The sequence below is a fragment of the Nyctereutes procyonoides genome, unplaced genomic scaffold (assembly GCF_905146905.1).
Source record: "Nyctereutes procyonoides isolate TBG_1078 unplaced genomic scaffold, NYPRO_anot_genome, whole genome shotgun sequence".
In the NCBI taxonomy this organism is placed as follows: Eukaryota; Metazoa; Chordata; class Mammalia; order Carnivora; family Canidae; genus Nyctereutes; species Nyctereutes procyonoides.
The window spans coordinates 26652431-26680359 of NW_026575048.1; positions in this window are offsets into that span (position 1 = coordinate 26652431).

The following is a 27929-nucleotide window of genomic DNA, read 5'->3' on the forward strand; positions in this document are numbered from 1 at the left end:
CTTTGGGGCAACATAAGCACGGGATTCTCAGAAGAGAATGCAGACTGGATCAGAGCTACTCCTTTAGCTACACTGCTTAGGGTCAATCACTCGATCACATGGGGAAACCCTAGAGGTCAGATGAGAACCCATTGCATGCTTCTTATAGTTCATTGTATGTTAACTATGAGTGGTGAGTTGAATTAAGTTCTTGTCAATAATTAACATTAATTTAGCACTTACTATGTGCTAGTCACTGTGTTACTGTGCATTACTTGCATTATTTAATTGTTAACAATCTGATGAGAAAGAAACTATTATTAATCTGTCCCCCCCAATAATTGCAATATAATTCACATACCATAAAATTCACCTTTTTAAAGTATGTGATTCCATAACTTTTGGTATGTTCTCCAGGCTATACAATCATCACCACAATCATATTTCAGGATGTTTTCATTACCCATAAAAGAAACCCAGTACACATTAGCAGTCACTCTTTGTTCTTCACTCTTATTAGACCCCTGAAACCACTAATCTGTTGTCTCTATGAATTTACCCATTGTGGACATTTCATATAAATGGAATCATATCATATGTAGCCTTTTTGACTGCTTCTTTCACTTAACATGATGTTTTTAAGGCTCATCCACTCTATAGCAAGTATCAATGCTCCTTTTTCCTTTTTGTGGCTGAATAGCATTCCACTGTAGGGATGCAGTGTATTTTGCTTATCCATTCATTAACGGATGAACTTTTGGATTGTTTCCACATTTGAGTTGTTAGAAAGAATGTTGCTATGAAGACAAAGGTTTGATAGGGTAGGGATTTTGCTCAATGTGCAATTCGTAGAGGAAAGATCTAAGATGTAAAGATTTGACGATAAAGATCTGAGATGATTCAGAGCCTGACCTTGCAATAACTATTTCACATTACATCTTGGCAGTCTCAAAAGTCCTGCCTTCATAAAGTCTCACGTCTTTATGCAACTCCTCGGGTCCAGATTAATTTGTTGAGTTCTTAGTGATGAGATCCAGAGTGGTTATAACCAGATAAGTGGCCTTCTTCTTTCAAAATTAAGGCCCTAACAACATGTATTACTGGCTGGAATTGCAACTTGTTACATATTTCCATATTGTAGTGCAAAGAAGGAAGTTGAGGAGAGATTCTTCTAGTTTTCCCCTTTCTCTGTCTCAATTCCTAATCCTCTACTTCTCAGTGATCAGGTTTAAAAAGTAGCAAGTTATATAAAAGAATATTTTGTGGCCTTTTCTGAAGCTTCTCGAAGTTAGTCCTTTTATCAGTTTTCCTCCCTTGCTTTGCTGAGGAGCAGAAAATAAAAACATGACAATGAACATCAGAAAAAAAAGCAACCTCCCAAAAAAAAAAAAAAAAAACAAACCCTCAAACAAACAAACAAACAAACAACTCCCATAAAGCAAGAGAGAAATGGTTTGACAAACTGTTGTTTTATTGCTTGTGTCAATTTCTCTCTTTTTAAACCATCTAACTGTGCAAAGGCCTGTAGCTCCTACAAACTAGAGGCAGCTTAGAGAACAGCAAAGAAGCCAAAGAATGCACCCAATTTCACTCCTTAGTAGTGACTTAACTGGAGTTGTGCCCACTGTAAACAAGAATCCGAAAATGCAGAAGGGAGACCTGCATTTCTTTTCCTACTTACAGTTCCAGTAAGCCAGTATTTAATCATTCAACTAGGAAGTAGGCACACTTCATTCCAGTATCAGTATCTTTTGTACCATGCGTTATTAGGGAGAGCATAAAAAGGGAAACATATTTGAGTTGAGCTGCTTAAAACAAAGCACACTGTGCCAGCTGGTTGTAAGGAAGGCAGACTTCCCTCAGGGGCATGATTTCAAGCTGGGGCCAGCAAAGGTAAAATCTTGAGTTCACATTTCCATTAAAAACAGGGATTATGATTTTGATCCTGCTGTTCAGTTTCTCTCTCCCCTTTTTTTCCCAAATGAAAAATCCCCAGTCTGTCAAAAATAAAAATTAAAAAGAATCTTTCTGGTACCCTGCAGCAGAGCCACAGAGCTCAACCACACATTAAAGCTCCTGTACCATGATTCGGCGCACAAGGCCCACGGATGCTTCTGTGTTCCTTGCATCAGTAGATGCAAGGAATTCTTTGCTCTAATTCCAGGGGGTTATATGATTGGGGCAAACCATTTAACTTCCCAGTGTCTGAATTCTAAGTTGTGAAATGGGCAAAAGAGACTTATCCACAGGGGTTTAAGGAAACTAATTAAAATTTAAAAGACTTTCTTTGATTTACCTTAAAGAATATGACTACAAATTCTCATTGTTTTCTTCCTATCCTAAGGGAGCCGACAGACTTTCATGCATATGAACCAATTTGAACTTTGCAGCTTCCTCAAGAGGCAGAAGACAGATCTCAACACTCACATTCTGTAAGGAGAAACTGAGGACTTCAGAGGTTAAACTGAGTGCCCGAATTTTTGTTACCCAACTCCCAGTGGGATGCATTTTTCACAAATTCATATTGTACCTTAGGTAGACTCATGGAGAAAACTTGATTTTATGATTCACATTTGTCTCCCAAGAGAGCTCTATGAATATTTTTCCTGTCCAGTAATTTATATAACAAGAAAAGAATGTGCTGATGTACTTGCTCCATGATGTCATAGTATATAGGTGATATGGAGAAAACAAAAACCTTTCAAGAAAAAATAAGAAAAAAGAATAATTCAGCACAACAATGTGAAAATGATACATTTCTGTCTAAGTCAGATACCAACACACACACACACACACACACACACACGGCCTTATGGGAGTGACAAAGTATGGGTTCTATCTTTATATATAAAGAAAATTATTCTCCAAATGGCAGTTTAACTTATCTTAATGGAATATTAACTGTATATTAAAAAATTCCTATAAATTACTCAGTTGGCTTTTGTAATACTGGCCTATTCCATTTTAAATATCTAGGAAGTTATATTCTGCTTCTAATTGGACTTGATACAACTGGTTAGAAAAGAGTCAATTGCTCACTTTGGGGAAATACAATAACTCTTCTGGGCAATTTGGGTGCCACTTAGTACACTGGATGAGGTAATTTTCTAAATGGTATCCTAGAATTAATGCACATTTGAAAGAGTCATTTACCCTTTTTTTGGAGGTAGGTGCAGGCTTTATAGTGGAATTCAATGGCTAAATCTCATTAAAACACCAGTCATGTGATTTTTTTTTTTTTATGCTTAATCTTTCCCAGTCTTGGAAAGTATCCTGAGTAAGCCCTCCTCTTCTAGGGCTGTACAATTCCAATGACTATGGTCTGTGCCATTTACAAGGTTTGGATTCCAGATTCCATTTTATCTTACTTATTTCCTGAACAAGCTATGGAGTTCTGGAGTGAATGTGCTATCTCTGGGGGATATTTGAATCCCCTTTACCTTTTCTTCTTCCCTACTCTGATGGTATCTGGTGACTAGAATGTCCTAGAGCTATAATATATTGTACATCACCAAATTGGAATGAAGAGAGATTGGTTGATGGTAGGTGGCTTTTCTGTGAGTTGAGGGGGAATGTTGACACAAGGAAGAGGTGGCTCAGAATACCATAATATGGTGTATCTTGGTATATGTTCTGTGGGTCCTTGAAAAGAATGAGTATTCTGTTGTTAGGTAGAGTATTCTATCAATGTTGATTAGATCCTGTTGGCTGATGTTGTGTTTGACTTCTGTATCCTTGCTAAATTTCTAGATAGTTGTTCTATTGATTTTTGAGAGATGGGCGTTGGAGTCTCTAACTAGAAATGTAGTATTGTCTGTTCTTCCTTTCATTTTATCAGTTTTGCTACAAATATTTTGCAGTTCTGTGGTTTGGCACATACATATTGAGAATTGCTATGTTCTCTTGCAGCATTGACCCATTTATCATTATATGATAATATCCCTCTCTGTCTCTGGTAATTTTCTTTGTTCTGAAGTCTATGTTATATGATATATTTTAAAAATATTTTATTTATTCATAAGAGACTCAGAAAGAGAGAGGCAGAGATATAGCAGAGGGGGAAGCAGGCTCCATGCAGGGAACATGATCTGGAACTCAATCCTGGGACTCCAGGATCACGACCTGAGCCAAAGGTAGATAGATGCTCAACTGCTGAGCCAACCAGGTGTCCCTGTTATATGATATTAATATAGTCATTCTGCTTTCTTTTGATTAATGTTTGCATAATATATCTTTTTCCATACTTTCAATTTTCAGCTTGCCCAGGTCATTATATTTGATGCACATTTCTTATAAACAGCATATAGTTGGGTCGTGATTTTTTTAAAAATATTATTTATTTATTTATTGAGGAAGCAGAGAGAGCTAGAGAGAACATGAGTTGGGGAGAGGGGAAAAGGGAGAAGGAGAAGCAAGGCTCTCCTGCTCAGCAGGGAGCTCAACGTGGGGCCTGATCCCAGGACCCTGAGATCATGACCTGAGCTGAAGGCAGATGCTTAACGGACTGAGTCACCCAGGTACCTCTGGGTCATGTTTTTTTTTTTTTAATATAATTTGCCCATCTCTTTTACTTGCTGTATTTAGAGAAATTAAATCTAATTATTCATGTGTTAGGGCTTAAGTCTGTTATTTTGTTTTTTATTTTGTTTGCTTTTTCTGTTTTTTGTTTCTCTATTTTCTTTTTCCTGAATTCCTGTGGGTTACTTGGGTGTATTTTTAGAATTACCACTTGATTTCTCTAGTTTTTTGAGTGTAATCACCTTGTGTAGCTTTTTTAGTAATTGCTATAGGGATTACTATATATATATGTATAGGCTAGACTATATATACATATATATATATATATAACATTTATCACAGATTACTGGTGTCAGCATTTTGTTGGCTTGAGTAAAGCATAAACACCTTAATCTTTTTTATGTCCCTACACTCTTCCCATTTACGATATAATTGTCTAAAATATTTCTGCTACATACATTTAGAACCACATCAGTATTGTAATTTTTGCTTCATTCATCTAACATAACTTAGAAAAGTCAAGAGGAGTAGGGAATTCTGTTGTTTTAATCCATATTTTTGCTTACCATGTCCTTTTCTTTTTTCCTGATGGTTCAGGTTCCTTCTTCAATTGTTTCCTTTCTGTTTAGAGAATTTTAATCATTCTTTTATGGTAAGCCTGCTTCCAACAGCTTCTCTTACCTTTTTTTCATCTGAGAATGCCTTGATTTCTCCAACATACCTGAGAGATATTTTTGTTTGATGTAAGATTCTGGGTAATTCTGTAAGATTCTTTTCTTTTAGCACTTGAAAAATATTTCTTTCCCTGGTGAGATATTTGCTGTAATTTGAATGGTTTTTCCTTCATAGATACAGTGTTACTCTTCTCTCACTGTTTTCAAAACTTATTTTAATTTTCAGAAGTTTGACTATGATGTGTCTTTGTGTGGATTTCTTTTCATATATTCGTTTGTGGGTCACTCAGCTCTTCTTGAATATGTAGGTTTCTATCGTTTGGGGAGTTTTTATTCATTATTTCTGTAAATACTTTTCAGTTCCATCCTCTTTCTCCTTTCCTTCTACTCTGATGACACGAATATTAGAATATTAGATTTTTTTTTTAAGTCCCAAGGGTCCCTATGCTCTGTTTATTTATTTTGGTTTAGTCTATATTTTCTCTTTTGTTTAGATTGGGTAATTTCTATTGTTTGACTTTAAGCTCACTGATTCTTTCCTCTGTCTTCCTGCTGTTGAGTCCAACTCATTGATTTTTTTCTTTTGGTTATTGAATTTTTCAGTTTTAAAATTTCCAATCATTTCTTTTGTATATCTCCCAATCCTTTGTGAGACTTTATATTTGAAATATTTTTTTCAAGTAATTTCTTATAACTGCTTGTTGAGGTATTTTTAAGAAAGCTGCTCTAAAATCTTTGTCAGATAATTTTAACACTCCTGTCATCTTGGGGTTGGCATTTGTTGGTTGTGTTTTTAAATTAAGTTTGACATCTTGCTGGTTCTTGTTATGATGTATGATTTTTTATTGTAACCTAGATCTTTTGGGTTATATCCTGTAAGACTCTGGAAATTATTTAAACTTTCTATTTTAGCTGACTTCTCTGATATTGCTCTGGTAGGGAAGGGGGTAGAGGACACCATCTCATTACTGCCAGGAAAGAGTAGAAGTCTAGCTTCCTCACTTAACCTCTGTTGACACCCGAGATGGGGGACTCTTCATCACTGCTGGGTGGGATAGGAGTTCCAGCTCCTTAATAGGTCTCTACTTTTATCTCCCTGGCTGGGAGGAGGAGGGTTGCCTTACTACTGCTTCCCACTGACACAATGGGACTTTGGGGATATGGTTTCCTTACCATTGTGCAGTGATGAAACTCTTGACCCCCCACTAGGCCCAGTCTGACACTACCTCACTGGGGAAGGAGAGGGATACTTTATTATTTCCAAGTGGCAGTGAAAGTCTAGGCTTCCCTGACACCGTGGGAGAGGTTCTCATTACACCTGGTAAGGATGAAAGCCTCACTTTCCTACTGTGCCTTTTTTTGATACCACCCTGGAAGAATATTGAGTATTGGCTTTGTTCCATCCTTTTGAGGGCAGAAGTCTAGACTGCCACTCAGACTTTGCTGGCATGATGGGGGTGGGGCCACAGGTCGTGTGTGTGTGTGTGTGTGTGTGTGTGTGTGTGTGTGTGTGTGTGTATGTGGCTACTGTAGAATAGTTATTGTCTGAAAGTTATGTTTGGTAGACTGCTTCTCTTCTGGTCTTTTGGGGCTATTTTTTGTTTGTTCCCTTTGGCATTTCTGAGTTGCTGGCTTCTCAGTACCCAGTCTGTGTGGCTAAAAGGAGAAAACTCAAGATGCTCACTACCAAATTGTTCCTCAGATCGTGAGATTTGCCTACTTCTTTTTCACCTTTCAGAGCCTTCTTATGTTTGTTTTATAATGTCCAGGGTTTTCCTTGGTTCTTGTTGGGAGGAACAGGAAATATATATATACACATCATTTTTCTGTGAATCACAGACTTTGTAAACTGTAAGAAACTTAGAAGATATTTAACATTGTACCTGTAGTCCACAATACTGTGTTGTACACTTAAAAATGGCCTAGGGGGGTAGATTTCATGTTAAGTGTTCTTACCACACACACAAAAAGATTTTTAAATCCATTCCCTTATATTCCAGATGGACTTCTGAACATAGTGTTCTTAAGACTACCTAGTTATTTCTTGGCAGAAAACTAGACTACAAGGGAGGTGTCTTACTTGTTAGCCTGTTATTCATGTTGCACTATTCTGTGTCATGCCTAGTACAAAAAATTTATTTGTCTTTTTAAAAAATTTAATTTATTTATTCATGAGAGACATACAGAAAGAGAGGCAGAGACGGCAGAGAAAGAAGCAGGCTCCACGCAGGGAGCCCTATGTGGGACCAGATCCCGGGACTCCAGTATCACGCCTTGGGCTGAAGGCAGACGCTTAACCACTGAGCCACCCAGGCATCCCAAAAATTTATTTTTGAAACATCAGCGAATTACATCAAACAAATACTATCACCTCCTCCTCCACCAGTCCCTGCCCAAACCAAGTAGGAACCAAACAAGGAAAGGAGAGCAAGGGAATAATATGAGAAGTGGTGGCTAAAAAAAGATGGAAGAATGCTCGGAAGCAGTAGGGTGTAGCTCATAAACTAGACCTGATGCCCCTTAGGTTAAACCAGTAGGTTAAAAACAACAAAACAAAAGTAGACCCTGAGAATTTTTCCTAATGTGTGTTCTCTTTTATAAGACATGTTTTTTCAATGTGAATTTGTTAGCATAGAATGATGAAAAAGTTTTGGGTTCCCTCCCCCATCCTATTAATTTTTTGAAATGATCAGGGGCAGACTTTCTCACATTTAAAGAGGAAACCTAGGTGATACATAAAAACCCTATAAAAAGGTTTCATATCTTACAAATGTGTCTTCTTTGAGTACAAATAGTAGTGAGGTTAGTGGCTTCAAGAATTGCATTTCCTAAACATGAAGGCCTTTGTTAAATCTGTAGTAGATTCTTCAGATGAAGAAGGAGCTATAAGGATGTTATTTTCTGTGTTAAAATGGATTGTTGCAAAAGGCTATAACCTGGATCAAATTTTAAATTTTGATGAAATTGGTATCTTAAGGACTCAGATCTTAAAGGCTAAGAGAAATTCCCAAGATTTAAGGAACAATTATGATGTTGGATGCAAATGCTTTTAAACCAAAAACTGTGAAGGATCTAAGGTTTTATCCTAGTTGGAGGCTAGCAAGTTAGCTTGCCACAGGATGCATGTATGTATGTGCGTGTGTGTCTTATGTATACATATACACATATATATACAGAAGAACATTAAACCCTTGGGTCAGAGACACAGATGGTTTATTACTCAGTGAAAATAGTTGGAGTAGCATCTTGCATTAATTTCCCAACCCCAATTTCCCATAGGGAGATGCAAATGAAGGCTGGATACTGCCTATACATATAGTGGGTTTTCATCACAGGAAACAAATTCCAAATTTAGGAGACTTTGAGCTTTTATCAGGGTTGCTAATGACCTGCCTGTCCTCTTTTCTGGAAAGCTATTACTCTTATCCTTGGAACATAAGCATGTGTCCTTAGGAAAGAGAAAGAGACTTTACTACTGTGGAATATCTTTGGGGAAGGAGATGTTCTCTCTTTTAGATTTGCTATGCAATCATTCCTAAACAAAAGTTTATCCCTGATCTTTGCTTAGGAAGCATGGGCTGTGTAAAAAAAGTAAAGGATCCAAGAAGAATTGTCGCTTAACAAATGCCAGTATGATATTTAACTGTGGCTAGTATTTTTGTGTTAACAAAGTTGCACCGGTTTTGAGTGAAGTGTTCCAAATGTATTTTTCCCCATAAACTCTCCAATTTTTAGTGCATTAATTTACAGAAAATAAAGTTTATCAGGAACATATAATCACATTACAGCAGCGATGTCTATTACCTTTAAATATGAAAGAAGACAACTGAGTGGATTTATCTTTTCCTTCGTCTGATGGGAAGTATTGGAATGAGGAGAGAAGAGTAAGTGGAAGAAACACGAAGAATGGAAGGATCCAGGTTTTCACATGAATTGAAGAGACTGTCTAAAATCTAAAGATATCCATTCATTTAAAGATACATATACATTGAATATAATAAAGCTTAAGATTCAGAGTCTCTCATCTGTATAAGTTCTTTGAAATGATACAGGAGGGCTCTAGCATACTATTCTCACATTATCTTGTGTTTTTGTAAAATTTGCAAAAGAAAGTTATTTTGACTGTAGTCAGTTAAGAGCTATTTTTTTCTATTATGACTTCTCCTTGTGTTGGGTGACAATAGAGTGGCCAGTGGTATTTTTTGTGAATTAACTAAGGGTAAGTTGAGCTGGGGATATAGCTATATTAAATTTAATGAGATATATTTAAGAGATTTGCAATTCTATTCATGAATATTAAGTTATTGTTAGCTGGACCAGCATAGAAATTGCTTCCAGAAATACTTCTACCTTGTGCTTTGCAAGTCCAACTGGAGTCACTTTAAGCAACTGCAAAGCCAGAGACTGAGTAATGCTATGAAAGTATCCCTGGCACTTGGCACTCACTGGAAATATGTGAGTGCTACTGGAGAAACAAGGTATGAAAAATTTGGAAGTGAAGCCAGAAGTTGGAAAAATTTTTTCTCTTTGATAGAGAATCTCCAATTTGATAATATTTCCCCAAATTTATATATTATCAAGTATGAGTTGTGAAGATAAAAGAAATTCTCCATAATAAAACTATCCATAATAGATGCAAATTTTGATGAATATGTTAGCAGAGACTAGATTATCTTTCTAGCCTCTCCAAAAAAAGTGATTTTTACAAAATTGTGGTCATATTAAGGGGTAAATGAAAACTTTTGGCCAAAATGTAAGGAAAAAAGTATTATAGAAGTGTGTAGATAATTATTAACTAAAATTCTTGATTCCATGATTTTGTGGTATTTGCCATCTTTTTAACTCATCCCCACCTGCTGTGACTCAGTCTATGATTGAATATGAGATATTCAGCCTTCAAATTGTAGCTGAGAGGAGAAAGCAAACAATCATCCACATTACATCTCAGAAAAACTATTGGGATATAGCAGCTCAGATCAAGTATGAAAAGCATGAGAAGAAATGACAGTGCAATTGTGAAGACCTACTTCCATACTTTGGCAACAATAAAAGCAGACATGAACAAAAACAGAAAAGAAACTATGATTCCAGTCGGAAATGACCCAGAACAAAAGAAATTCCCACAAATTCTCTCTGTTACTTGCAATGTAGCAAAAATGACAGACATGTGACATCTCAGGGAAGAGATAATAGATAATATAGTGAGGTGGCTCTAGAGCAAATAAAACAAATTGAGAACCAAACTAAGACATCGCAGAAATAATAAAGTATCAGGAAACAGACTAGCATAGGTGAAAATGAAAATACTGATGTAGACAAAAGGCTTGACATAGCCATAATGAATGCAAATAAAAAAGAATAAGATGTTTAAGTAATTAAATATAAAGTAATAGATGTGAAAGAGAGACAAAGGCAATCAATCCAATGCAAAGATTGCTGATGACCCTAGTATATAATTTCACAAATGGAACTAAAAATGTATTCAGAGATTGATATAAGAGAAGAAAATTTCTGTGAAATAAAGAACTGAAGGAGTAAATTGGACAAGGTTATTGTATCCTAGCAAAAATAATAAAAAGCAATCAACATCTAGTCATAGCCTGATTAGGTTGAACTTCATAGATGAAGAGAGAATTCTTAAGGCATTGAGTCAGAAAAAGAATATCACATACAAAGAGAAAAATGACATGCTGCCTTCAAGTTTTTACTATAGAAATAAATACCATGTTGGAAAAAGTGGTGATCTAATAAAACTTTCAAACAAATTTTTTCAAGTAGAAAGGAAAGATACATTCTCAATAATGTAGCATATACTTTAGGCAATGAAGCACTCATGAACCCTTTCTAGATAAAAATCACTTGGTCAGATAAAAGAAAGAGTATAAAACAAAACCATATGTGGAAGGCAAAATGATGTACCTTCTCCCCAGATGTCCATGTCCTAATCCTCAAAGTCCCCAAAAGGGATTTTGTAGATGTAGTTGTTAGGGATCTTGAGAGGAGGAAACTTTTTGGATTACTAATGGTCCCAATGCGAGCACAACTTTTCTTATAAGGAAGAGAGGGAAGCAAGAAGGTCAGATCAGAGAGATATTTGAAGAACTATATTGTAGGCTTTGAGGATGGAAGAGGGACCATGAACTAAGGAATCCAAACAGTCTTTAGAGGCTGGAAAAGGCAACGAGACAGATTCTCTCTTGGAGCCTTCAAAAGGAACATAGCCCTGCCAACACCTTGACTTTAGCCCAGTGAGATCTATTTTGCACTTATTACATAGAAGACTGCAAGATAAGTTCGTGTTGGGATTTCGTGTTTGTTTTCGTGTATGGTAATTTGTTATAGTAGCAATAGGAAACTAATGTACTACTGACAAACCAAATAAAAACAAAGAGAGAAAGAGAGCTCCCAGGATTCAGGAATGGAGATATCCTGGTAAAAGGGACTTGCTGTGAACTTTGAATGGCTTTGAATATGGAACTAAGAAAAACTAACTCTGGGAATTATGGTTTTAGAGTAGACATTAAATGTATAGTCTATTGATGGATTAGTTGAGATATTAGCTAGAATGCAGTTAGGATGCTATAAAAAGAAACCTAAAAAACGAATTGGCTTTAATGAAGTAGAAATGTATTTCATCCTCAAGTAAAAGCCTGGGTAGATAGTCTGGGGCTGGTTTGGAGGCTGAGGGTATTGGCACCCAGGCTTCTACTGCTTTATTGTTCTGCCCGTCATCAGCATGTGGCTTTCATTTCATATTCTCACATGAAAGTTCCAGCCATCAGCGTCATGTCTGTATTCTAGCCTGTGGAGAGATGGGAAAGGGATCTAGGCAAGGGCCTGCTCCTTCTCCGTCAAAGGCATGGCGTAGAAGTTGCATACATTACTTCTCCAGTATTTTCTTGCCCAGAATTTTGTCAGATGGCCACAACTGCCTGTAAAGGAGGAAGAGAAATGTTGTCTTTAGCAGGGATGTCTTGTGCTCAACTCGAACTTATAATTGAAAAGAGGGAGAAATAGAGATTGGGGAAGAAGCAGCAGTTTTTGCCACATGTGATAATATGGTGGTATAATCTGAATCAGGAAATGAGGAGGGAGAGAGAAGGTAATGTGGTCTGCTTCAGCCCTCCTCTTTTTATGGCAGGACATGGTTCCATTGGAAGCATCTAAAGTTGAAATATGTAGTTGAAATTATTTCAGCTTAAAGTTTTCATAATCACTTTTTAAAGAAAGATTTTATTTATCTATTTATTTGACTACACCAGAACACAAGCAGGGGGAGTGGCAGGCAGAGGGAGAGGGAGAAGCTGAATTTCCTTAGAGCCGGGAACCCAATGATGCGGGGCTCAATCCTAGGACCCTGGGATCATCACCTGAGCCAAAGACAGATACTTAACTAGCTGAACCACCCAGGTGCCCCTCATAATCTTTTGGCCTAAGAGTGATCTTTTTGGGAATACTTCTTATGGTAAAGAAGCATTTCATACTCAAGGATTATTTCAGTTTTACCTCATTTTCATTTTTTTGGTTAGATAAAATTAAAAATGAAACTTTAAGTTTGAAATAGCATGCATATTGTAATTCCATTTTAATGAAAGTTAATCTATTTTTCTGGATATATGAATAGACAACTAGAATAATATTCTCACATAATGTTAATTATGGTTATTTATGGGCAGTAGGACTTTGGGCAATTTTTTTCTTTGTTAGACTTTTCCTTGTTACTTTAATTTTTATAATGAGCACACATAATTTTAAACAAAATGAATAAGTCTTTTTTCTTAACAAAGATATAGTCATTACAAATGTGAGGAGGAAGGGATTTTTAAAATTTTATAAGAAGTATCACGGAGTGTCCTTAATTAGTGCAATAACACAAGCTTGAATTTCTAAAAATCTCTTTAACAACTCTTCTTAATGTATTAATTATGTTTGCTGTTTCACATATCTCCTTTCTGTTTCCCTGTCATGATTCACAGGAAACCCCTCCAACTCAAAGGGGAATGTTTTTAGATAGCAGTAAAGTGGAGATGTTTTCATTCCAGACATTCTTGCGTAGGCAGGGATCTCCAGGAGTCAGAGGAAGCAGTGATAACTATAAAGAAAAAAGAAATCAGACTGAATTCTGTGGATTTTGGGAAGAACAAGACAAACCTATGCATCCAGCCTGGGATTGATAAGAGAATGTAAGAGCTGTCAAACCTTCCACTTAGCCCAGAGTTTCTGCTGCTCTGAAAGTGGTGTTTTCTACCACACAACCTTATCCTGGCCTTTGGGCCACAGCTTACTGGATCAGGAATGAGTGCTTAATCTAGGGCAAACAGTATTTTGGCTGGCTGGTGACAACCTGTATGGATTGGCTTGAAGATACGGCGTGTGCAAAGTCTGAGTTATGCTCATGTCACTGCCTGGTTTCCCACAAAGCACTCTGAGGTGGAGATCGATGGGTAAGAATGTTATCCAAGAGAGCTCTCAAGATCAACAAGGGGCAGGGGAGGAGGACAGGGGAAGGAAGGAAGCAAGAGTGGGCAGAGGGAGCAGTTGAATGGTGCTACAGTCTCAGTGCAGGGCTTAGCAGATACCGTAAAGGGTTTTGTTTTTTTTTTTTTTTTTTTGAAGATTTTATTTATTTATTCACGAGAGACAATGAGAGGCAGAGACACAGGCAGAGGGAGAAGCAGGTTCCCTGCAAGGAGCCTGATGTGACACTCGATCCCAGGACCCTGGGATCATGACCTGAGCCAAAGGCAGATGCTCAACCACTGAGGCCACCCAGGTGCCCCTGTAGAAAGTTTTGAAGCTAGAATGAATCTTCAGAAATGTCCCAAGTTGGGACAAGAGGACTAAGCCACTATCCTCTCTATTCATAAGTCCCAGCTGCCCAGGAAGGGGACACTGCCCTGGGTGGGGCAGCTGAGGCAGTCCCTGTGAGGGCTGACAGTTGGGGACTGTCTGGCAGCAGCACTCCCAGTGGCTAGGGGAGAAACCCCTGTATTTCCAAAGAGGCTCTGGGGGAGCATATTGCAGTATTTGTCCGTTACAGCCCTTTTCACCTTTTTTGCTATCAGCTAGAATCTCTGTTTTGGGATTTTGAGTAGGTAACACAATGTGCATCGTCCTTATCTATGGATGAGAGTGAAAGTCATTGTGAAGGAGGGACCAGAGAGGCCATTGTGAAGCATATGGAAGCTAACGTCAGGAAACAGAGGCTGTCAGTACACAAGAAAGCAGCTTGAATTAGGCCAGAGGGCACAGAAGGCAGCACTAGGTGGACTTATGACGTATGAACTCCTGTGGCTGAGCCAGCTCCAGTGTAGTTCTTGATTTTCTGTAAATGGAAATTTCCTTATGGTTTTACGGGTATTCTTCCTTTAGATAGTAGCCGAAAGATCTGAAATTCTATGGTGACCTAAGTGTACAGAATTCCATGTAGCCTGATTCATATAAATGCAAGGAACTCAAGACTAAGATCTATATAGAGGTCCCCATCCTCTTTTGGGGACCATTTATCTGTATCACCACTGCCATAATATCATGGCCCCAGATGATGCAGGATGATGAAAGGGACAGGTGTATGTTTAATGTTCTTTTATCACATCCATCTAGTGCCACTTCTGTGTTCTTGCCCCACGTCATTCATTCCGACATTATGCTATATCATGGGACAAAATATTCTGACAGTGGATATTTAGTTAAAGTACCCAGAGAGTATTTTGTTAAATCAGTGAGATGGAGCAGTATTTACTATTGACCTTCATAATATTGAAGGCATTGACATTAAATAATATCAATAATATAAATTCTATTTTCTTTGACGTGGTTGGAACTGGAGGGTACTATGCTGAATGAAATAAGTCAGTCTGAGAAAGACAATTATCCTATGGTTTCATTCATATGTGGAATATAAGAAATAGTGAAAGGAACTATGAGAGAAAGGAGGGAAACTGGGTGTGGAAAAATTAGAGAGGAAGACAAACCATGTTACTCCTAACTATGGGAAACAAACAAAGGGTTGCAGAAGGGGAGGAAGGTGGGAGGATGGGGTGACTGGGTGAGGGCACCAAGGAGGGCACTTGGTGGGATGAGCACTGGGTGTTATACTATATGTTGACAAATTGAATTTAAATAAAATATTAAACATATAAACAAAAATATAAACTCTTGTGCACATATCACATATCAGCAACTACGTAAAGGGTTTTGCATATGTTATTTCAGTTAATACTTGAAAGCTGGATGCTAGGTAATGTCTTTCTCCCCTTTTTGCAAATGAGGGAATAAGCATCTTGTCTAAGGTCATAAGGCTTGTAAGTGTAGAGCCAGGACTGAAGGCCGGCAGCTTGCCTCCATACTATGCACTCTTCTGCACCATAGGTCAAAAGGATTGCAATCCTTTAGCCCTCAGCGCTAGGCTTGTCACAGAGTAATGGGTGGTGGTCTGGTGAGCTGTTCTCCTCACTCAGGAGCTGCTCTGCCTGAAATTCAACCCTTTGAGAGTTCCTCTTTAGGCTCTTCTTGCAGTTGGCTTCTTTCAAGCGGCACAAACATTATAGGACACCTAATACTTGGATTCATTTTCACCAAGATATTACTAGATTATTGAAGCAGTTTAAACCTATAAAACCAACCTCAGATATTAGATGTTTTGGAGTCTGGAGTACACTGAAGAGAAAAGACCAGGTTGAAGCCACCAATGGCAGAGTTCCTTCAGAGGTGTTTTTCCCTACTCTTGACCTCGTTTAAAGATAAGCTGTGTGTAGGATATCTTTTAGAGTGCACAGAAGATAAGGGCCAGAGTCATGCAGCGGATGCCAGTTGAATTTTTAAAGTTGGATACAATCCAAATAATGTTTCTTTTACTTATGTTGTAAGTCAACATATTAAAATCAATAAAACATGTTCCAATATGATTTTGGAGAATGGCGGTGGTTCTGGGTTATGTTCCAACTCCTTACTGTCAGTTTTCTTTTGTTGCTTTGAGCAAGGACCTTCAGGTGGTGGAAGTACAGTAGTCTCTTTGTTACCTTGAAAGCTAAAGCTTGTGCCTGGTGGTTGCCTAGCAACCTTTGTCTCTTTTGTATTCTTTTGTAAAAAGGTATTTTTCTAGTGTACAATGCAAAATTTTGTATTTGGATTTATTGACGACTTTAAAATGAGATTCTTATTTGTGTGTTAGAATACAACAAAGTCCATGTGAGTCCATCAAACCTCTGAGTAATAATTATGAGACAGTGAAGCCTTATTTGGTGAAACTACAAGCAGGAAAGGAAACAGCCCCACAATCGTAAAGGCATTTCAGAATCCTGCTGTAAAACATAAAGGACTCCAAGAATGTGCTACTCCTAATGGAACCACATGTCTCTTATGAAATGTTGCTTTTTAAATACATATGTTATTAGTGCTTTCATCGGCTAAATGTACTTTTATTGAAGATACTATCCTAAAGTTGCTTCGCACTCAGAGCCATAGAAATAAGATGCAACACAATATAAAACATACGTACGATATTTTCATTATTTAACTTTTAAATTTTTCAGAACTTATGGACATGATAATTTGTTAGTCGTTTTTTTGTTTTGTTTTGTTTTGTTTTTCCCTCTCAGTGAAGGACCCCTTAGGCTTTTGTGTGATTTACATTCTAATTTTCCTCTTTGAGCTCACCTTTCCTTGATCTCTCAAGGGTTTCGGAGGGTGGTACCCAGAAGGCCTGAGAACAGAACCTTCATAAGTATTCATGGTGAAAGCCATGATTTTCTTAATGTCTGGAGAAATTAAATTCTGATCGACAGAGATAATCTTATGGTGAATATTTAGCTGCCCTAAACATAGAAGCTAAGTTTGTGTACAGTGAAACCCAAATATGGAGGTGAAGTAGAATTTAAGGCCTTCATCTATGCAAAAGATTCCTAATTAAGTAATGTCAGGATCAAATGGAAGAATATTTTTAGAAATTAATGTGCTCCTTTTAGTAACATGGAACTAATATTGAACAGGACTCACAAGTTTTTAAATTTTTTTTTTTAATTTTTATTTATTTATGATAGTCACAGAGGGAGAGAGAGAAAGAGGCGCAGAGACATAGGCAGAGGGAGAAGCAGGCTCCATGCACCGGGAGCCCGATGTGGGATTCGATCCTGGGTCTCCAGGATCGCGCCCTGGGCCAAAGGCAGGCGCCAAACCGCTGCGCCACTCAGGGATCCCAGGACTCACAAGTTTTTAAATGCTCTTACATTTGATAAGACTTTGGTATAAGACTGGTTTCATGAATAATTTTAGCAGGTTCTCTAAATGGTTTACCCAGATGCAAGAAGCAATGGATCATTCATTTGCCAGTGGCTCTTTTGGAGCAATCTCTCATCTGCATTATGAGAATTTTATTTATTATACTTTGTAAAAAGAAGTCAGGACTTGAATAAAATGTGGAGGGAAGCCTTCTTCCTGCAGGGCTTCCTTAGAGTTTGCAGTGAATTGGGGCTTGCCCTTTGAGGGCTGTATTAGGGGTCAGCCACAGACCTTGAGTCATCAAGAGGGTTCCGGGTAGCCAGATGGGGCAAGTTAAGTTAACCAAATTTTAAAAAAGATCTGAAGTTGATGTTTATTTCATCATCTCCTAACCTGGTGAAAAATATACCCATGACTTAGAGAAACTGAGTGCATGTATGTTGTTATGTACATGAGCATGTGTGACATCTTTTCATTCATTCCCTATTTGTAGGTTTTGCAATTTTTAAGTGTTTTTTTCCCCCTTAGTCATTCTCTAGCTGTTGTTCATTTTGACTAGATCTGACAGGCACAGAGTGTTTGTTGTGCATGTATAGGGACATGGCTGGAGAGAAACAAGGATGTGACATCACTATGTGATTCATGGCAGGATCCACCCCTTTTATCCTTTTGGTTGACTTACGGACATGGTATGTCTTTGGAAAATCATATCCATATAAAATATGGGTGAGGAAGGATTTTGAATTTGAAAATTACCTGATTTTTCAGTTAGTAGGGAGAGCACTGTGTGTGGCAGTTCTGTTCATGGAGTTAGTCATTCTTCTGTGACTGCGTCTGTTGGGGAGGGAGAACTGCCATCTACTTGTTATTAGCAGCAGTGCCCTATTTTAAGAGACTTACATGTAAGCATGACATTGGAATCTAGTTCCTTTTTCTATCTGTTCTTGAAGAACAGAAAATAACTAAGGGTCACTTGAAGTTTTCCTAATCAAAGATCAACAGTAGTTTCTACATTTCATTTGCTCTCCCCTGACAGGTGAAATTCATTCAGCCTACTTTTAATTCTTTCCATTTTTTATGTACTTCTTGGAATTTCTCAGATGGGGTCTTCTGTGTTCTCACAAACCAGTCTTTTTGCTCCCTTCTGCTACTAGACTGCTGTTGCTGCCAAGACGCCTGCAGTGTGAGGAGATGTTGTTGCTCTGCCCTAGCTAGATTGGTGTTCCCCTGCAGCCACCATGCGGCTTGATGATCCCTTCTCCTGGAGTGGATGCCCCCCCAGGGGCCCAGCCACACGCTGCCTTGGCCCTAATACTGCTGCAGTACTCTGGCAATCTGCTGAGAACAGCAGGCTTGTAGTAGGCTGTTATTCATGCTTATCCAGCTTCTCATTCTCTTCATCTCCCCTTCCCCTTGGGAGCCTACCCTCCCTCTTCTGTGTGTTCCAGTGGGGTTCTTAATCATAGTGCCTTGTGCACACATGGCCCACAGGTGTCTTCTTTTTTTTTTTTTTTTTCCACAGGTGTCTTCTTAACCTAAGCTAGGATGAGATGACTCAGTCTCCAGGATATTTGCACTGTGATTAAAGGGACACATCTTTGGAAGCAAATTGTTATTCCAACGGTATTGCCTCAGGGAGACTATGAGATTTTGACAGTGGTCCTGGGGGCTATTCTGCTTTTCGTCCTTCCTGGATTTAAGTGGATCAGCTTTCCTTCTATGGCTTAGATAGCCAGAGTCAGTTTGGTTGCTTAGAACCGATTGACTGTTCCTGACACTATAGGGGAACAGACACCTCTTTCTGGTCACTTAGGGTTAGTTGCAGCAGGTTACTTAGCTTTAAGGAGTTAGAAAGCTTGATGGGGTGCCTATTTTGGGTATAGTTACAATTTCAGTCTTTCCAGAGGATCTACTAATGTTCTGGGTGCGTGGGATGGAAAGCTCAGATGCTAGTCATGTCCTATAATCAGGTCACAGCTTCCTCCTGAACCTAGGCTCTACCACTGAGGCTGTCTGGTACAGTGAATCTCCACTGAGGGCACAGGGTCTGGTGGGCAAATATTTGCCTGGAAATATCAGTAACTTGAGAATGTATATTGAATTCTATGTAATTATGTGCGTGACAATTTGGACAATTTGACACATTCCACCCCATGGAGGACTCTGTCTTTCCAGTCTTGATGGTTCCTCTTCTCACAGTTTGGTTTCTGCCACTTCTCCTCTTCCTTTCATCAATTTTTTTACAGTTAAATTGTTGTAGGTACCACAGGAGTTCTTTCCCTAGAAGGAGCCTCATCCTGTGTGAACCTAATGGATGTAAACAGAGGTGGCAAGAGGAAGGTATTACCTAGCTCTACACAACTGAACGATTCCAAACTCACAGCCTGTACCCAGCAAAGACACCGTTACAGTGTGTTTATTGAATGTTGTGCTGACTACATCTATAGTTATTTTATTTCATCCTCTCAACAACCTGGAAGCAGCTAATATTGCCTTCCTGCAGTATTTTCATGTTTTATAGATTAGAAAATTGAGGTTCTGTGTTGTCGAGTATGATCTCAGATGTTACCTGCATTTGAGTTCCATTTCTCCAGTTCCAGATCCAGAACCGATACTTCCTCTGCCACTGCTCTCATTCAACTTCATTCTACAAATTCAAGTTATCGTAGGGTCAGAAAATGTAATGTATTAGGTATGGCGATTGTTATAATCCACCTTTAGCAGAAGAAAGAACCAGTTTAAACACCAGTTATAATAAGATTTGATTATTAGAAGCATGAGCAAATATCTTGGGAGCTTAGAAGAGGAAAAATTAATTCCACCTGGGTTTGGGTCATGGAGGAAGGCCTGCTGGAGGAAGTGACTTCTGGAATGGAATTTGAAGATTAATAGAAACCTACTGGGTCTCCTCACCCTACTCAGGTTCTGACACTAGATCTATGCCAGGCAGCCATGGGATTCCTATCAATGGCAGGAAGTGTGCTTGGTGTCACTCATGACTTTTAACCTGAATTTTCCAAAAAAGGAGTGTAAGAGAAGTGAACCAGAAAGAGGCAAGGGAAAGGAGGAGTGAGGACAGAAAAATAAGAGAAGGGTAAGGGATGAAGGATGAAGAGAAAGGGCTAGGAAGGCAAGAGAAGGAAAGAAGAACATAATGAGAGGAGGAAAATTCTGTTTGAGCTGTTTTCGTTCTTTCATTTTCAGCTAGTGTATCCCATTCCACTCCATGAAAAGTCCACAGTTCATTCGTCTACTGAGAAGGATTTAGGTTGTTTCTAAGTTTTGTTCTTAATATTTGGGTTAAATCTTTAATATACATGCAATTCTGAAAATGCCAGAAAATAAGTGATATTAGTCCTCATTTTGGAACCTGTGGTCTCTCTTGCATATCTTCCATTTGGGAATCTGCCCTACCCCATTTTTGTCTTCCTTGGGAACAGCCTTGAGTTTTAGGACAAATTCATGAATTGATTTAAGCTTATAAATCTGTATTTGAATATTCCTGGGCTATCTCCCCATATTAAACTGGATGGCTTAGATAAATGTTGAAGTTTTAAAATTTATTTGGATGTATACTTTAAGAAGTAAATTAAAAAACTTCTAAATTTGGATTTTGCTTGTAGCTCTAATTCTCAGTGGAACTTGTATGCTTTATTAAAACTACACAAGACTCTTGGGAGAACTATTTTTAAGGAATGGCTCAGAGGGTTGGATGAAGACTGAGAGAGAAGTAGCTAAAATTAAATATTCTTAGTATGTTTTTGCTTTGTATGTCATCTAGAAGTTTCCTCACTCTTGAACACTTTTTTCCAAGGATATTTTGATAGATGTTAAACTTTTAAAAATCGTATTTATTTTTTTAAATTCCAAATGTAACTAACATATAGTTTTATGTTAGTTTCAGGTGTACAATATAATAATTCAATAATTATATACATTACTCAGTGCTCATCATGATAAGTATCCTCTTAATCTCTTTTACCTATTTTACCCATCACCCACGCACTTCCTCTCTGGTAACCATCAGTTTGTTTTCTGATAGTTAAGAGTCTGATTCTTGTTTATTTCTTTTTCAATTTGTTCATTTATTTTGTTTCTTAAATTCCATGTATGAGCAAAATCATATGGTATTTGTCTTTCTCTGATGGACTTACTTCATTTAGCATTATACTCTCTAGATCCATTCATATTGTCACAAATGGCAAGATTTTATTCTTCTTTATAGCTGAGTAATACTCCATTGCATATACATATATATATCATATATATATATATGGTATATATATATCTTCTTTATTCATCTATCAATGGATACTTGGGTTACTTCCATAATTTGGCTATTGTAAACAATGGTACTATAAACATAAGGATGCATATGTGGGGATCCCTGGGTGGCGCAGTGGTTTGGCGCCTGCCTTTGGCCCAGGGCGCGATCCTGGAGACCCGGGATCGAATCCCACATCGGACTCCCGGTGCATGGAGCCTGCTTCTCCCTCTGCCTGTGTCTCTGCCTCTCTCTCTCTCTCTCTCTGTTACTATCCTAAGTAAATAAAAATAAAAAAAAAATTAAAAAGGATGCATATGTGTTTTTGAATTATTTCTTTCTTTCTTTTTCTTTTGGTAGATACCTAGTTGTGGAATCATATGATAATTGTATTTTTAATTTTGGGGGGAACCTCCATACTGTCTTCCATAGTGGCTGCACGAGTTTGTGTTCCCACCAACTGTATAAAAGGGTTCCTTCTTCTCTACATCCTAGGCAACACCTGTTGTTTTTGTGTTTTTGATTTTAGCCATTCTGACAGGTGTGAGGTGATATCTCATTATGGTTTTGATTTGCACTTCCCGGATGATTAGTAATGTTTTATAAAAAGTATATCATATTACTCTGGAATTAAGCAATATCTTTCTCCATTTCAGCAAAGCTTTTAGAACTCCATGTATTTCTTCATTCACTCTTTCCCTTACTCATCTCTTTCTCTCAATCACTCAGTATGTATTTGTTGATTGTGTACTATGTCGTGAGCATTCTTCTAGTTGCTGGGGATGTGATAGTCAACCAAAGAGACAAAGATCATTGCCCTCGTGGAGCTTTGGGGTTCCAGATATAGAGAGAGTAAGCAAGAAAACTAAGTAAGAGATATATATGTTAGTATGTGATTAAGTGCAGTGGAGTAAAATAAAACAGGGAAGGGGGATAGGAACTGTTGAGTTGTGGTGGGCCAATTTTTTAGATGAGGTGGTAACATGGGAAGAATATTCTGGGCAGAGGTAGTAAATGCAAAGGAACATGAAATGTGAACATTCTTAGCAAGGTTAAGGAAGAGTAAGGAGGTGAGTATGGTTTCATAGAGTGAAGAGAAGAAATATAGTGGAAGACAAAGTCAGGGTATTCAAGGGGGATGGGTACAGAACATTTAAGGTCTTGCAGATCACCATACGGGCTTTGCATTTTGCACTGAATGAGATGGAAAGCCATCAATCCTGGCCTCTGAGTACCTTATCTTCCTCACTTGTAATGTTCTTTTTCTCCACTCCTTTACTGTTATCTTCAAAATCTCTGCTTTCAGTATCCGACTCTCTGACCATCTGGCTCCTGTTTGTCCTATTTTATTCTAAAATCTCAAATACAACCATTTGTGACCACATTAGGACCTTTTATCCATTGACTGCAGAATTTTTCATGATTTGTTGCCTCAACTTGTCCTCTTTTCTCTTGTAGGTAAGATTTCAAGCACATTTTATTTTATTTCATTGTTTTTTGAGTATAGCTTATACACAATGTTAGATTAGTTTAAGGTATATAACACAGTGGGTCAGCACCTCTATATGTTATACTGTGCTCACCAGAATGTCCTCTCTTCTCTTATCCAACCTAGATCCCATATGTGTCACTGCGGTCACTCTTGGTGTGTAACCCTTGACTCCTGGGCCTCTTTCTTCACTACTGTACTCACCCAGAAGAGGCCCAATCCTGCTTTAATGTAATCTACCCATTCTGCATCTGCCCCTGGGCTGGATACGCCTGAGACAGAGCACTCACCCATGGTGACTGGCCCTAAGCTTAGAATTTATGATTTTAAATCCCAAGTGGGTCCTGAACACAGCCCAGCAATCTTAATTATTTTCTTCTTCCCTCTCTCATTTTTCCACGATCCCAGAAGTCTACTTTCATCCTACCTACTCCCCTCAACATCCCTCACCATTTTTCACTCTCACTGATGATTCTGATTCTTACTTCATAGAAAATAATGAACATAGAACTCCCTTTCCTTTGCAGCATCAAATCTTCGGACCTATCTGCATCTGTACTTTATGCTCTGCCTTTGCTTTACTTTTTATGGAGGAACTGTCCTTGCTCTTTCCTAAGGCCAGCTGCCTCTTGCTTCTCTGATACTGCTCTTGGAACTGTTCCCTCTCTCTCTGGAAATACGAGTTTTTTCCTCCTTTCTATGGAGTCACCATGCATGTTAGAATATATCCCATCTTCAAGCAAGCAAGCAAGCAAGCAAGCAAGCAAGCAGGCAAGCAAGCAATCCCTTCCTTGACCTCACACCATCTTTTTTCCTCTTTCCTTTTATAGTAAAACTCTTCAAAGATTGTCCATACTTGCTGATGACACTTTTCCCTTGCTTGAACACTTCAATAAAAATTTTATCCTCACCATGACAAGAAAAGAGCTTTTACCAGAGTGTCATCAGTGATTCTTTTTCCTTTTTTGTTTTATGTGAATCTTGGCAATGTTCAACAGTGGATCACTCCCTTCCTGAAACAGTTTCTTCACCTGGATTCTGGAACACCTTACTTTCCTGATTTCCCTCCAGCTTTATTAGATTGAAAAAGTATAATATCTCTTACTGGGTTATTATTCATTAATATTTGGAATCAGTTATGCATTTTATAAAATATCTTAGTTTCTAACAAGAAACTTTTGTGATTTAAAATCTTTAAACTTAACTTTGATGAGTAAGTATTGATTGTCATCTGGGAATAAACTATTTGTGGCATATTATTCTTTTGTTGTACTCCCTTTTCTTATATTTTAATTGAGGTTTTTGTTTAAACATTCATTAATGAAATTTGCATGTGTGACATTTTGATGCATTTTTTGATGCATTGTTATGCTGGTTTTAAAAAATCAAATGTTAAAAAAATTAAATGTTATTTCCTCCTTTCTCCATGTTTTATGATAATTGGTTGTTTTTACAAAAATGGTTTCCATTCCTTACAAATAATTCAAATTTGAAAGGAAAAATAGAACAAAATGGAGACTACAAATTCTATCATTTGAAAATAACTATCATTAATATTAATATTGATTAATACATGATACCAGATATCTCTTAATACCTATATATATTATGTGTGTGTATACAAAGAACAGTGTGGCTGGAACTTGGTAGGTGCTCAATTAATGATGTCTGTTTATTGAATAAATAGAAGGTTACATGGAATTAATTTTGCAAACATGAGATCATACTAAATTATATTTTTAAATTAAATTTTATTAGTATTTTTTAAAATAAAAATTACCAAAATTAATTTTACTTGATATTAACAGAAAACAAATAGCTGAAATAACTGAAACTGGAGACAGTTCAGAAATTTAGATAAACATTTTATCACAAAATATTAATTTTAAAAGATGCCTCTTGGTTTCAGAAAAATAAAAAAGGAAGATTTGATTTATTATATTTATTTTTACTTTTTATTACTTTTACTTAACTTTCAGGTAATATTGATTGATAGTGATTTAACAATTCCTATCTTCACCTCATCGGTTTTTATTAATATAGTGTTATTTTAAGTCCTCATATTTATTTTGCTTACTTTCTATTCTTTACTCATAATTTCTAGTTTGTCTTAGCCTTATTACCATAATTTAATATTTTCAGTATTCACCACTGATCCTTTTAGCAAGCCTTCTTTATTCATCTCAGTTGCCTTGTTTCCATTTTCAGTGGGATTTGCAAGACAGTCTTGTGAGTGCTACACTTCATTATAATTAATCAACCTCTTGGTTGGCTAGGTTCTTGATATTTCACATTTCCTCAGACTTGGCATATATTGTTAATATCATCTTCTGGTAGTGTATGCTTCTATGGAAATGCCTAAGATGGGCCTCTTTTTTATTTTATTTTATTATTTTTAAATTATATCATTTCTGTTAAAGAGGAATTTCTGTTGGAGAGGAAGAACTCCTGGATTCACTTCATCTTCACTTACCCATCTTTTCCTCAGTGCTGTTTCAATTCTATCGTGTGACAAAAAGGAAACAATAGGGTATCTCTCTGATTCTGGTTCTATTAGAGTAGATGGACATGATCTGTAACTCTCAGATTTGAATATCAGATAAACAATGAACATTTTTTTAGTATAAGTGTATCCAAGTGAAACTGGTGTCCTGTAATTTTATTTGTTAAATCTTTCAATCTAGTAATAGGTTGCTTTTCTCACCTTTGTTGGGGTGTGAGTGGATGATGAGAGCCTGACCGGGGCATTTCAGTGTTTCTTCTGTCCCCTGACATACTGTTTTCTCAGAAGATCCTATGTCATTAATATTCTCATTTGTTTTCAATCGTCCATGATCCTTTGGGGATAGTTAGATCTGAATAATGCTGATAGCCTCCTGTTCTATAGAGATAGTAGTGGCCATTCTTCCCCTATCATTGGAAACTTGTAGAAAGGTGACAAGAACTTCTGCCTCCTTCAGAATTGGTTTGTCCATGTCTTTCCAGGGAACATCATTGTCACTCAGTTTGCTCCTCTGTGAATTGGGGCTATTAGTGAGAATTCTCAATATATTTTAACATCTTTCTCTTGTTGAGATATGGGTCAAAAGCCACACTATGCCATGTTACATCATACTAGAATCTTTACCTTTTTTCTTCTAGACATTTATGGCAGAGATTTAAACTCTAGTTTATTGCCTTGTTTGTGTGTATTTGTGTGTGCATGTTTATTACTTTTTTTCTTCATTTTGGGGGAAGATGGAGTATCTGTGATCTACCACTTTTGCTCAAAACCAGTGTAAATCTACCATTTTACTCAAAACTGGTGTAAATAACACAATAATTATCCCATATATTTCACTCAAACTTGCCTGAATTCAATGTTTATGTGAGAATTAGCTCTTTGAAAACTTAGAAATTTTTTCCATATTTTGGTTTTGTTTAAGTGTTCTCTTTTTAAAAGGTTTCAGGAGGAGGGGCAAGACGGCGGAAGAGTAGGGTCCCCAAATCACCTGTCCCCACCAAATTACCTAGATAACCTTCAAATCATCCTGAAAATCTACGAATTCGGCCTGAGATTTAAAGAGAGAACAGCTGGAATGCTACAGTGAGAAGAGTTCGCGCTTCTATCAAGGTAGGAAGACAGGGAAAAAGAAATAAAGAAACAAAAGGCCTCCAAGGGGGAGGGGCCCTGCGAGGAGCCGGGCTAAGGCCGGGGCGAGTGTCCCCAGGACAGGAGAGCCCCGTCCCGGAGAAGCAGGAGCTGCACCAATCTTCCCGGGTGGAAAGGTGCCCGCAGGGAGTTAGAGCAGGACCCAGGAGGGCGGGGATGCCCTCGGGCTCCCTGGGACACTAACAGACACCTGCGCGCGAAGGAGAGTGCGCCGAGCTCCTTAAGGGCTGCAGCGGGCACGGCGGGACCTGGAGCAGCTCGGAGGGGCTCGGGCTGCTGTTCCGCGGAGGGGGCTGCGGGGCGGGAGCGCGAATCCAAGAATCCAACAGCGCAGGCTCCGGAGCCCAGGGCGCCGGGACACAACCCAGGATCCGGCCTCCCCCAGGGACAGGCAGAGGCCGGGAGGGTCCAGGACGGCCAGGACACTCCTGCCCCGAGCTGAGCAGATCAGCGGCCCCGCCCCAGAGCCTCCAGGCCCTGCAGACGTAGAGCTCTGGAGTTACTGCGGGAGCTGACTCCAGGGCTGCAGAGCTGGCCCCGCCACTGCCGTTGTTCCTCCTGGGGCCTCACGGGGTAAACAACCCCCACTGAGCCCTGCACCAGGCAGGGGGCAGAGCAGCTCCCCTAGTGCTAACACCTGAAAATCAGCACAACAGGCCCCTCCCCCAGAAGACCAGCTGGAAGGACAAGTTCCAGGGGAAGTCAAGGGACTGAAAGTATACAGAAACAGAAGATACTCCCCTGTGTGTTTTTTTTTCTTTTTGATTACTGTTTGCTTCCCCCATCCTTTTTTTTCCCCTTTCTTTTTTTCTCTTTTTCTTCGCTTTTTTTCTTTTTTCTTTTTCTCTTTTCTTTCCTTCTTTCTCTCCTCTCTTTTTCTCTTTTTCCCAATACAACTTGTTTTTGGCCACTCTGTACTGAGCAAAATGACTAGAAGGAAAACCTCACCTCAAAAGAAAGAATCAGAAACAGTCCTCTCTCCCACAGAGTTACAAAATCTGGATTACAATTCAATGTCAGAAAGCCAATTCAGAAGCACTATTCTACAGCTACTGGTGGCTCTAGAAAAAAGCATAAAGGACTCAAGAGACTTCATGACTGCAGAATTTAGATCCAATCAGGCAGAAATTAAAA